This window comes from Protopterus annectens, chromosome 11.part0, assembly GCF_019279795.1.
Source record: "Protopterus annectens isolate FY-2018-M chromosome 11.part0, PAN1.0, whole genome shotgun sequence".
Lineage (NCBI taxonomy): Eukaryota > Metazoa > Chordata > Ceratodontiformes > Protopteridae > Protopterus > Protopterus annectens.
In genome coordinates this window covers 1,342,341,837-1,342,355,484 of record NC_056745.1, presented here as the reverse complement: position 1 = coordinate 1,342,355,484, position 13,648 = coordinate 1,342,341,837, and the positions used below count along the sequence as shown (strand labels likewise).

The 13,648-nt window shown below is 43.4% G+C and overlaps 1 protein-coding gene across 1 annotated transcript in view; it reads left to right on the top strand.

The window, feature by feature from the left end:
* Nucleotides 1–13,648, top strand: part of LOC122815071 (vomeronasal type-2 receptor 26-like) — a 114,460-nt gene that overhangs the window by 46,132 nt on the left and 54,680 nt on the right. The window lies entirely within an intron of this gene.

Genomic DNA, 13,648 nt, shown 5'->3' with positions numbered 1-13,648 from the left:
ATGCTTTATCTGTTTTAAATGAGTTGTAAATCAAAATGTACTTTGTAATGAAAACATTGTTACTGCTTTTGTGAATTGATCAGCTTCTCAGTTATTTGTTTATCTACCTTAATGAAGTCCTTCTTCCTCAGGACAAATGTGCTGCATTCTTAAAGGACTGGCTGACTAGTCCTACTTCAGATGAGACAGCATACCTGCTTACCTTGACATTGCAGGATTCAGTTACAAAATTTTGATTGGTAGTTTATTTTACCTGAATACAACGTGATTAGCTGAATTTTTTAATCATCCCTTTGCCTGTCTGTTATCCTCAGAGAAGCACAACCGCTGGCCAATTAGCTCTTTGTCTCCATTGTCTAATATAGTTCCTCATACAAAAAAAAAAAAAAAATGGCTGATAGATGTCTTTCTTAAGTGGCATAAATCATTGTCAGTTGGAGGTTTTTGCCAGGTCCATGGTGTTGAATGAGAAAGGGGCCCTTAACAATACACCACAATCACAGAAAATGTATGGAATATCTTTTAAACCTGGCTTCCATTTTTCATTTAATCTGCAGTCTCATGAAGTCTGAAGCATGGATGAAAGTGGTTACTTGAAATCAGCTGAAAAAAAGCAAATATACTTTCTAAAATATTTTTAGCATCGTGTTTTATTGTATTGATAGTTTTTTTGTGCTTCAGGGCAAAACAGAATCAATGGACCAATATATATATATATATATATATATATATATATATATATATATATATATATATATATATACATATATATATATATATATGTATATATATATATATCCTTATGTTGATTTGTCAAAATGCATAGGCATCAAAACAAAGTGAGTAATGCTGCATTCTAAAAACCGGCTTAGTGAAACAATGAAGAAACAAAAAGCAGGTTGTCAAAGGGAACAAAGAGCTGCCTTTTGTAATCCATTCAGCAAGATCCCACCACACATTCCAACATAATTTGTATAAATAGTGTTAGTATCACAGAACGGTACAGGGTTAGGTTTAGAATTAACATGCATTATTTATATTCATCTTTTGTTGACCGGGTTAGTCCAAATAGGCCTTTTTCAGGGGAGGACCATATGTAATATTTATAATACTGAGGGATATGTGGCCATGGCATCAGGGGACATTCTCTTTTTTCTTGATGGCTGCCACGAGATCCTTTTTATCCAGTTGGGGTACCTCCAAATTAAACAGATTGGACCTCAGTTTAATGTCACATCTGAAGAATGATACCCTCAGGAGAAGAGCACTCCCTCAATGCTGTATTGCAGTATCAACACTCCATGCACCTATTGCAAGGATAGAATCCATTACCTTCTGCACCAAAGGGGAGTGTGCTACCTGTTGTTCCACTGACACTGCCTCAATTATTAAGGTTGTAGACGGGGCTTAACAATGCAATTCATTTTTCATTAATACATCTCTTGAAATTGAATACCTAAAGACATATATTTACAGTTCTAATGAGGTAAACCTTTCCCACCCCACACAGCCCCTTGTATCCTGTTAGCACTTGCCAAATAGGGTCTCATTCTCAACACTTTCCATATTGCACGACCTCATCCTGGCTAACTCTGGGCCTCAATACAAAGAACTAGAAAAGTTCCAAGAGGAAAAGATTTTGCAAGAAAAGTTTTATGCTGGCTGCATGCTTAGATGACAGAAGATTAACTAATGACAAATAGACGTGGAAGAAAAAGAATCACCTCACATGTTTATGAATGCAATGCACCTTAAGTAGCCTGCGATTGGTAAACTGGAGACTGAAAATACTGTCATCAGGATGAGCATGCAATTTATCACAGAGAAGGTGGAGAGCTTCACACTGAGGAAGGTCAGTCTACAGATTCAAAGGTGGGAGGAAGAGCTGAGGTAGGGTCAGCACTAGTAGTGGCACTTACAAAATCAAAATTGGTACCTCAAAAGTCCACATAAATAAAGCAGGAATGCCATGGACAGAAAATGGACAAAAGGAAACCAATCAGATTGTGTCTCAGAGACAAAAATCTAGAGTCACAATGGACTTGGACAAAACAAATGCAGACAGCTATACAAAACCAAAGAAAGAGAGGTAGAGCAAAGTGTGAGGCACAGCAGTCTACTGCCCTTATGGGTTAAAGAGTAAAGACTATTCTCTTTCTTGTCGGCATAGTGGCACAGCTCGAACATGGAGTTCGGAGCCTGTGGGATCCAGTAAACATGGCTGGGGGCATGCACGAGCCTTCCAGCACTATTCCGGCGCAAACATGATGGAATAATGCAAATCACATCATTTGCTGGTGAAAACCATGCAAATGTGATGAATTTGCAGTCCAGGAAGCATACAGGCATCCGTGTTGGAGCCGTGTCTGCAGCAGAATGTATGCGGTTAGTAACCATGTACATTTCTGCTGAAATAAAAACGGGGGCATGACATCTTAAAGTAAACCATGTATTATGTTCATTAGGCATGCCAATGGCCAAAGATGTGGCCATTGGCATGCCAAAGTTTTGCAAAATCATAAAGAAAAAAAAATTATATACATGGGGCTGTTTAAGCACAGTGCAATGGAGTGCAAATGGGATTGTGCAGAAAATGAAAAAAATTAGTAAAAAGTCAATTAAATGTGAAACAGTAATTTTGTCATTATAGTGGGCAGCATGCAGGCTCATAACAATGACAGGTAACAGTGGTTGGTAAGGACATAGACTCCAGTGTAGTGGCGTAACTAGGGTATAAGCCAGTAGGAGTATGTAAATGAACTAAATTTATTGAATAGCAAAATGGGATACCGTGTCCACAGGTACCTAACCATGTAGGAGGTATAATGTGGTGGTGTAAGCAGAAGAAGCAGCTGACATGAAAAGGAGCTGTGCCCAGCTTGGTGTAAGCACATTGGAGCTCCACGGCTTCTAATTTGCACTCACTTAAGCACAGCTAAGCAAGGGGGTGTGTCTGAGGCTGCTTAGCTGTGCTTAGCTAATTTGAGAAATGCTGAGTGTGTTCCTATCCACGGAAGGGCCCTTTCTACTCAGCAATATTTACATTAGCTGAAACAGTTTCTGCGGTGTGCCATGGGACTTAAACACAGCAGAAATAGAAAAAAAAAAGGAAATAGCAGAATAAAGGAAATGAACTACAAATCACTAATAAAGACTCTGCCACTCACAGTGGCCCATTAAAACCCCTCAGTAATATAGCTGGCAGGTGGAATGTATCATAGTCAGCCAATCACACAGGCCGCATCTGCAGCACACCACTATAAACTATGTATCATAGTCAGTCAGTCACATAGGCATCGGCAGCACACCAGTATAAACAATGTATCATAGTCAGCCAATCACACAGGCAGCATCTGCAGCACACCACTATAAACTATATATCATAGCCAATCACAAAGGCATCTGCAGCATACCACTACAAACTATGTATCATATACAGCCAATAACACAGGTAGTATCTGCAGCACACCACTATAAACTATGTATCATAGTCAGGCAATCACACAGGCAGCATCTGCAGCACACCACTATAAACTATGTATCATAGTCAGACAATCACACAGGCAGCTTCTGCAGCACACCACTATAAACTATGTATCATAGTCAGCCAATCACACAGGCATCTGCAGCACACCACTATAAACTATGTATCATAGTCAGCCAATCACACAGGCAGCATCTGCAGCACACCACTATAAACTATGTATCATAGTCAGCCAATCACACAGGCAGCATCTGCAGCACACCACTATAAACTATGTATCATAGTCAGCCAATCACACAGGCAGCATCTGCAGCACACCACTATAAACTATGTATCATAGTCAGCCAATCACACAGGCAGCATCTGCAGCACACCACTATAAACTATGTATCATAGTCAGCCAATCACACAGGCAGCATCTGCAGCACACCACTATAAACTATGTATCATAGTCAGCCAATCACACAGGCAGCATCTGCAGCACACCACTATAAACTATGTATCATAGTCAGCCAATCACACAGGCAGCATCTGCAGCACACCACTATAAACTATGTATCATAGTCAGCCAATCACACAGGCAGCATCTGCAGCACACCACTATAAACTATGTATCATAGTCAGCCAATCACACAGGCAGCATCTGCAGCACACCACTATAAACTATGTATCATAGTCAGCCAATCACACAGGCAGCATCTGCAGCACACACTATAAACTATGTATCATAGTCAGCCAATCACACAGGCAGCATCTGCAGCACACCACTATAAACTATGTATCATAGTCAGCCAATCACACACACAGCATTTGCAGCACACCGTTATAAACTATGTATCATAGTCACTCAATCACACAGGTAGCATCTGCAGCACACCACTATAAACTATGTATCATAGTCAGCCAATCACACAGGCAGCATCTGCAGCACACCACTATAAACTATGTATCATAGTCAGCCAATCACACAGGCAGCATCTGCAGCACACCACTATAAACTATGTATCATAGTCAGCCAATCACACAGGCATCTGCAGCACACCACTATAAACTATGTATCATAGTCAGCCAATCACACAGGCATCTGCAGCACACCACTATAAACTATGTATCATAGTCAGCCAATCACACAGGCAGCATCTGCAGCACACCACTATAAACTATGTATCATAGTCAGCCAATCACACAGGCAGCATCTGCAGCACACCACTATAAACTATGTATCATAGTCAGCCAATCACACAGGCAGCATCTGCAGCACACCACTATAAACTATGTATCATAGTCAGCCAATCACACAGGCAGCATCTGCAGCACACCACTATAAACTATGTATCATAGTCAGCGAATCATACAGGCAGCATCTGCAGCACACCACTATAAACTATGTATCATAGTCAGCCAATCACACAGGCAGCCTCTGCAGCACACCACTATAAACTATGTATCATAGTCAGCCAATCACACAGGCAGCATCTGCAGCACTGCACTATAAACTATGTATCATAGTCAGCCAATCACACAGGCAGCATCTGCAGCACACCACTACAAACTATGTATCATAGTCAGCCAATTACACAGACAGCATCGGCAGCACACCACTATAAACTATGTATCATAGTCAGCCAATCACACAGCCAGCATCTGCAGCACACCACTATAAACTATGTATCATAGTCAGCCAATCACACAGGCAGCATCTGCAGCACACCACTATAAACTATGTATCATAGTCAGCCAATCACACAGGCATCTGCAGCACACCACTATAAACTATGTATCATAGTCAGCCAATCACACAGGCAGCATCTGCAGCACACCACTATAAACTATGTATCATAGTCAGCCAATCACACAGGCAGCATCTGCAGCACACCACTATAAACTATGTATCATAGTCAGCCAATCACACAGGCAGCATCTGCAGCACACCACTATAAACTATGTATCATAGTCAGCCAATCACACAGGCAGCATCTGCAGCACACCACTATAAACTATGTATCATAGTCAGCCAATCACACAGGCATCTGCAGCACACCACTATAAACTATGTATCATAGTCAGCCAATCACACAGGCAGCATCTGCAGCACACCACTATAAACTATGTATCATAGTCAGCCAATCACACAGGCAGCATCTGCAGCACACCACTATAAACTATGTATCATAGTCAGCCAATCACACAGGCAGCATCTGCAGCACACCACTATAAACTATGTATCATAGTCAGCCAATCACACAGGCAGCATCTGCAGCACACCACTATAAACTATGTATCATAGTCAGCCAATCACACAGGCAGCATCTGCAGCACACCACTATAAACTATGCATCATAGTCAGCCAATCACACAGGCAGCATCTGCCGCACACCACTATAAACTATGCATCATAATCAGTCAATCACACAGGCAGCATCTGCAGCACACCACTATAAACTATGCATCATAATCAGCCAATCACACATGCATCTGCAGCACACCACTATAAACTATGTATCATAGTCAGCCAATCACACAGGCAGCATCTGCAGCACAGCACTATAAACTATGTATCATAGTCAGCCAATCACACAGGCAGCATCTGCAGCACACCACTATAAACTATGTATCATAGTCAGCCAATCACACAGGCAGCATCTGCAGCACACCACTATAAACTATGTATCATAGTCAGCCAATCACACAGGCAGCATCTGCAGCACACCACTATAAACTATGTATCATAGTCAGCCAATCACACAGGCAGCATCTGCAGCACACCACTATAAACTATGTATCATAGTCAGCCAATCACACAGGCAGCATCTGCAGCACACCACTATAAACTATGTATCATAGTCAGCCAATCACACAGGCAGCATCTGCAGCACACCACTATAAACTATGTATCATAGTCAGCCAATCACACAGGCAGCATCTGCAGCACACCACTATAAACTATGTATCATAGTCAGCCAATCACACAGGCAGCATCTGCAGCACACCAATATAAAGTATGTATCATAGTCAGCCAATCACACAGGCAGCATCTGCAGCACACCACTATAAACTATGTATCATAGTCAGCCAATCACACAGGCAGCATCTGCAGCACACCACTATAAACTATGTATCATAGTCAGCCAATCACACAGGCAGCATCTGCAGCACACCACTATAAACTATGTATCATAGTCAGCCAATCACACAGGCAGCATCTGCAGCACACCACTATAAACTATGTATCATAGTCAGCCAATCACACAGGCAGCATCTGCAGCACACCACTATAAACTATGTATCATAGTCAGCCAATCACACAGGCAGCATCTGCAGCACACCACTATAAACTATGTATCATAGTCAGCCAATCACACAGGCAGCATCTGCAGCACAGCACTATAAACTATGTATCATAGTCAGCCAATCTCATAGGCAGCATCTGCAGCACACCACTAAAAAATATGTATCATAGTCAGCCAATCACACAGGCAGCATCTGCAGCACACCACTATAAACTATGTATCATAGTCAGCCAATCACACAGGCAGCATCTGCAGCACACCACTATAAACTATGTATCATAGTCAGCCAATCACACAGGCAGCATCTGCAGCACACCAGTATAAATTATGTATCATAGTCAGTCAATCACACAGGCAGCATCTGCAGCACACCACTATAAACTATGTATCATAGTCAGCCAATCACACAGGCAGCATCTGCAGCACACCACTATAAACTATGTATCATAGTCAGCCAATCACACAGGCAGCATCTGCAGCACACCACTATAAACTATGTATCATAGTCAGCCAATCACACAGGCAGCATCTGCAGCACACCACTATAAACTATGTATCATAGTCAGCCAATCACACAGGCAGCATCTGCAGCACACCACTATAAACTATGTATCATAGTCAGCCAATCACACAGGCAGCATCTGCAGCACACCACTATAAACTATGTATCATAATCAGCCAATCACACAGTCAGTATCTGCAGCACACCACTATAAACTATGTATCATAGTCAGCGAATCACAAAGGCAGCATCTGCAGCACACCACTATAAACTATGTATCATAGTCAGCCAATCACACAGGCAGCATCTGCAGCACACCACTATAAACTATGTATCATAGTCAGCCATTCACACAGGCAGCATCTGCAGCACACCACTATAAACTATGTATCATAGTCAGCCAATCACACAGGCAGCATCTGCAGCACACCACTATAAACTATGTATCATAGTCAGCCAATCACACAGGCAGCATCTGCAGCACACCACTATAAACTATGTATCATAGTCAGCCAATCACACAGGCAGCATCTGCAGCACACCACTATAAACTATGTATCATAGTCAGCCAATCACACAGGCAGCATCTGCAGCACACCACTATAAACTATGTATCATAGTCAGCCAATCACACAGGCAGCATCTGCAGCACACCACTATAAACTATGTATCATAGTCAGCCAATCACACAGGCAGCATCTGCAGCACTGCACTGTAAACTATGTATCATAGTCAGCCAATCACACAGGCAGCATCTGCAGCACACCACTATAAACTATGTATCATAGTCAGCCAATCACACAGGCAGCATCTGCAGCACACCACTATAAACTATGTATCATAGTCAGCCAATCACACAGGCAGCATCTGCAGCACACCACTATAAACTAGGTATCATAGTCAGCCAATCAAACAGGCAGCATCTGCAGCAAACCACTATAAACTATGTATCATAGTCAGCCAATCACACAGGCAGCATCTGCAGCACACCACTATAAACTATGTATCATAGTCAGCCAATCACACAGGCAGCATCTGCAGCACAGCACTATAAACTATGTATCATAGTCAGCCAATCACACAGGCAGTATCTGTAGAACACAACTATAAACTATGTATCATAGTCAGCCAATCACACAGGCATCTGCAGCACACCACTATAAACTATGTATCATAGTCAGCCAATCACACAGGCAGCATCTGCAGCACACCACTATAAACTATGTATCATAGTCAGCCAATCACACAGGCAGCATCTGCAGCACACCACTATAAACTATGTATCATAGTCAGCCAATCACACAGGCAGCATCTGCAGCACACCACTATAAACTATGTATCATAGTCAGCCAATCACACAGGCAGCATCTGCAGCACACCACTATAAACTATGTATCATAGTCAGCCAATCACACAGGCAGCATCTGCAGCACACCACTATAAACTATGTATCATAGTCAGCCAATCACACAGGCAGCATCTGCAGCACACCACTATAAACTATGTATCATAGTCAGCCAATCACACAGGCAGCATCTGCAGCACACCACTATAAACTATGTATCATAGTCAGCCAATCACACAGGCAGCATCTGCAGCACACCACTATAAACTATGTATCATAGTCAGCCAATCACACAGGCAGCATCTGCAGCACACCACTATAAACTATGTATCATAGTCAGCCAATCACACTGGCAGCATCTGCAGCACACCTCTATAAACTATGTATCATAGTCAGCCAATCACACAGGCAGCATCTGCAGCACACCACTATAAACTATGTATCATAGTCAGCCAATCACACAGGCAGCATCTGCAGCACACCACTATAAACTATGTATCATAGTCAGCCAATCACACAGGCAGCATCTGCAGAACACCACTATAAACTATGTATCATAGTCAGCCAATCACACAGGCAGCATCTGCAGCACACCACTATAAACTATGTATCATAGTCAGCCAATCACACAGGCAGCATCTGCAGCACACCACTATAAACTATGTATCATAGTCAGCCAATCACACAGGCATCTGCAGCACACCACTATAAACTATGTATCATAGTCAGCCAATCACACAGGCAGCATCTGCAGCACACCACTATAAACTATGTATCATAGTCAGCCAATCACACAGGCAGCATCTGCAGCACACCACTATAAACTATGTATCATAGTCAGCCAATCACACAGGCAGCATCTGCAGCACACCACTATAAACTATGTATCATAGTCAGCCAATCACACAGGCAGCATCTGCAGCACACAACTATAAACTGTGTATCATAGTCAGCCAATCATGCAGGCAACATCTGCAGCACACCACTATAAACCATATATCATATGCAGCCAATCACACAGGCAGCATCTGCAGCACACCACTATAAACTATGTATCATAGTCAGCCAATCACACAGGCAGCATCTGCAGCACACCACTATAAACTATGTATCATAGTCAGCCAATCACACAGGCAGCATCTGCAGCACACCACTATAAACTATGTATCATAGTCAGCCAATCACACAGGCAGCATCTGCAGCACACCACTATAAACTATGTATCATAGTCAGCCAATCACACAGGCAGCATCTGCAGCACACCACTATAAACTATGTATCATAGTCAGCCAATCACACAGGCAGCATCTGCAGCACACCACTATAAACTATGTAACATAGTCAGCCAATCACACAGGCAGCATCTGCAGCACACCACTATAAACTATGTATCATAATCAGCTAATCACACAGCCAGCATCTGCAGCACACCACTATAAACTATGTATCATAGTCAGCCAATCACACAGGCAGCATCTGCAGCACACCACTATAAACTATGTATCATAGTCAGCCAATCACACAGGCAGCATCTGCAGCACACCACTATAAACTATGTATCATAGTCAGCCAATCACACAGGCAGCATCTGCAGCACACCACTATAAACTATGTATCATAGTCAGCCAATCACACAGGCATCTGCAGCACACCACTATAAACTATGTATCATAGTCAGCCAATCACACAGGCAGCATCTGCAGCACACCACTATAAACTATGTATCATAGTCAGCCAATCACACAGGCAGCATCTGCAGCACACCACTATAAACTATGTATCATAGTCAGCCAATCACACAGGCAGCATCTGCAGCACACCACTATAAACTATGTATCATAGTCAGCCAATCACACAGGCAGCATCTGCAGCACACCACTATAAACTATGTATCATAGTCAGCCAATCACACAAGCAGCATCTGCAGCACACCACTATAAACTATGTATCATAGTCAGCCAATCACACAGGCAGCATCTGCAGCACACCACTATAAACTATGTATCATAGTCAGCCAATCACACAGGCAGCATCTGCAGCACACCACTATAAACTATGTATCATAGTCAGCCAATCACACAGGCAGCATCTGCAGCACACCACTATAAACTATGTATCATAGTCAGCCAATCACACAGGCAGCATCTGCAGCACACCACTATAAACTATGTATCATAGTCAGCCAATCACACAGGCAGCATCTGCAGCACACCACTATAAACTATGTATCATAGTCAGCCAATCACACAGGCAGCATCTGCAGCACACCACTATAAACTATGTATCATAGTCAGCCAATCACACAGGCAGCATCTGCAGCACACCACTATAAACTATGTATCATAGTCAGCCAATCACACAGGCAGCATCTGCAGCACACCACTATAAACTATGTATCATAGTCAGCCAATCACACAGGCAGCATCTGCAGCACACCACTATAAACTATGTATCATAGTCAGCCAATCACACAGGCAGCATCTGCAGCACACCACTATAAACTATGTATCATAGTCAGCCAATCACACAGGCAGCATCTGCAGCACACCACTATAAACTATGTATCATAGTCAGCCAATCACACAGGCAGCATCTGCAGCACACCACTATAAACTATGTATCATAGTCAGCCAATCACACAGGCAGCATCTGCAGCACACCACTATAAACTATGTATCATAGTCAGCCAATCACACAGGCAGCATCTGCAGCACACCACTATAAACTATGTATCATAGTCAGCCAATCACACAGGCATCTGCAGCACACCACTATAAACTATGTATCATAGTCAGCCAATCACACAGGCAGCATCTGCAGCACACCACTATAAACTATGTATCATAGTCAGCCAATCACACAGGCATCTGCAGCACACCACTATAAACTATGTATCATAGTCAGCCAATCACACAGGCATCTGCAGCACAACACTATAAACTATGTATCATAGTCAGCCAATCACACAGGCAGCATCTGCAGCACACCACTATAAACTATGTATCATAGTCAGCCAATCACACAGGCAGCATCTGCAGCACACCACTATAAACTATGTATCATAGTCAGCCAATCACACAGGCATCTGCAGCACACCACTATAAACTATGTATCATAGTCAGCCAATCACACAGGCAGCATCTGCAGCACACCACTATAAACTATGTATCATAGTCAGCCAATCACACAGGCATCTGCAGCACAACACTATAAACTATGTATCATAGTCAGCCAATCACACAGGCAGCATCTGCAGCACACCACTATAAACTATGTATCATAGTCAGCCAATCACACAGGCAGCATCTGCAGCACACCACTATAAACTATGTATCATAGTCAGCCAATCACACAGGCAGCATCTGCAGCACACCACTATAAACTATGTATCATAGTCAGCCAATCACACAGGCATCTGCAGCACACCACTATAAACTATGTATCATAGTCAGCCAATCACACAGGCATCTGCAGCACACCACTATAAACTATGTATCATAGTCAGACAATCACACAGGCAGCATCTGCAGCACAACAGTATAAACTATGTATCATAGTTAGCCAATTACACCGGCAGCATCTGCAGCACACCAGTATAAAGTATGCAAACAGCTTTCAGTCTGTTTTTTCCATAAACTCTGCACCATTGGAGTACACACTTGGAAATTTGAACAGACAAAATGTTAGGGGCTGCTGCTGCTTTGCTACATCTGTACATGCTACAGACTGAGGGTGGTGATGAGGATGATGCTGACAATCAGCCCAGACCGAGGAGGGGAAGTGTGTTCAGACTCAGTGTAACCTTCCACGGACTACATGATCTGGAGATACTAGAGCACTACAGAATGAACAGGGACATACTTTAACAACTCACCGAGCTCTGCTGATCTCACCTCAGACCAGAGCCAACAGAGGGGAACCCATCCCAGTTGAAACAAAGGTATGTTTAGCTTTAAGAATACTAGCTACAGGTGCTTTCCAAAGACCTACTGGGGACATCATAGGGGTCTCACAGGCATCTGCATCCAGGGTACTCCACCAGTTCCTGGGTGCCTTGCTACCACATCCTGGTGAGCACATTTATTTCCCCAGAACCCCTGAGGAGAAGACAAGCAATATGCATCTCTTCTACTATGTATCAAACTACCCAGAGGTACTGGGTGCCATAGACTGCACTCACGTCCACATCAAAGCACCACCTGGTGAAGAGGGTAGAATATACATCAACGGCAAGGGCTATCACACCATCAACTGCCAGGTTGTGTGCAATGCCCATGGCATTATCATCAATATGTGTGCTGGCAGCCCTGGCAGCTATCACGACTCCCACATCTGGCATGCCTCACAGCTTTACCAGACTTTTGCTGACAGGGGACATCCCATATGGCCATCTCATGAGGGATGCTGGTTATGCACTGGAACCATGGATAATGACACCCATTAGAAATGTACACACACACACACACACACACACACACACACACACACACACACACACACACACACACACACACACACATACACACACACACACATAGAAGAACACCCTAATGAGGCACCCGCACAATCTAGGAACATTATAGAGCATGTGTTTGGGATGCTCAAGTCACTGTTCTGCTGCCTTCACATATCTGGTGGAGCCTTGCAGTACGCTCCAGCCACATGTGCACACATGTTTATAGTATGTGCCATGCTACACAATATGATCCTGTGGAAACAACTGCGGCAGGAACATCACAGGGAAGGGGCACACAGCCCCAACCACTGCCTAGGTCTTCACAGGCACAAGGAGACTCAGAGGAGGAACCCCCTGAGCTTACTGCTGTAGGAAGATGTAGGCATGCCCAGTATGCCCTGGCCTTGGCAAAGAGGCAACGCATAGCACATACACTGACACCCTAGGGATATGGGGACTGACACCTCTCTCTGACTCACACACACAGTAAAATGTATGCCGCACACATCACACTACCTGTACTTTACCATGTATAGGCTGTGTACTGCATGCATCCAACAGAGTCAGCCCT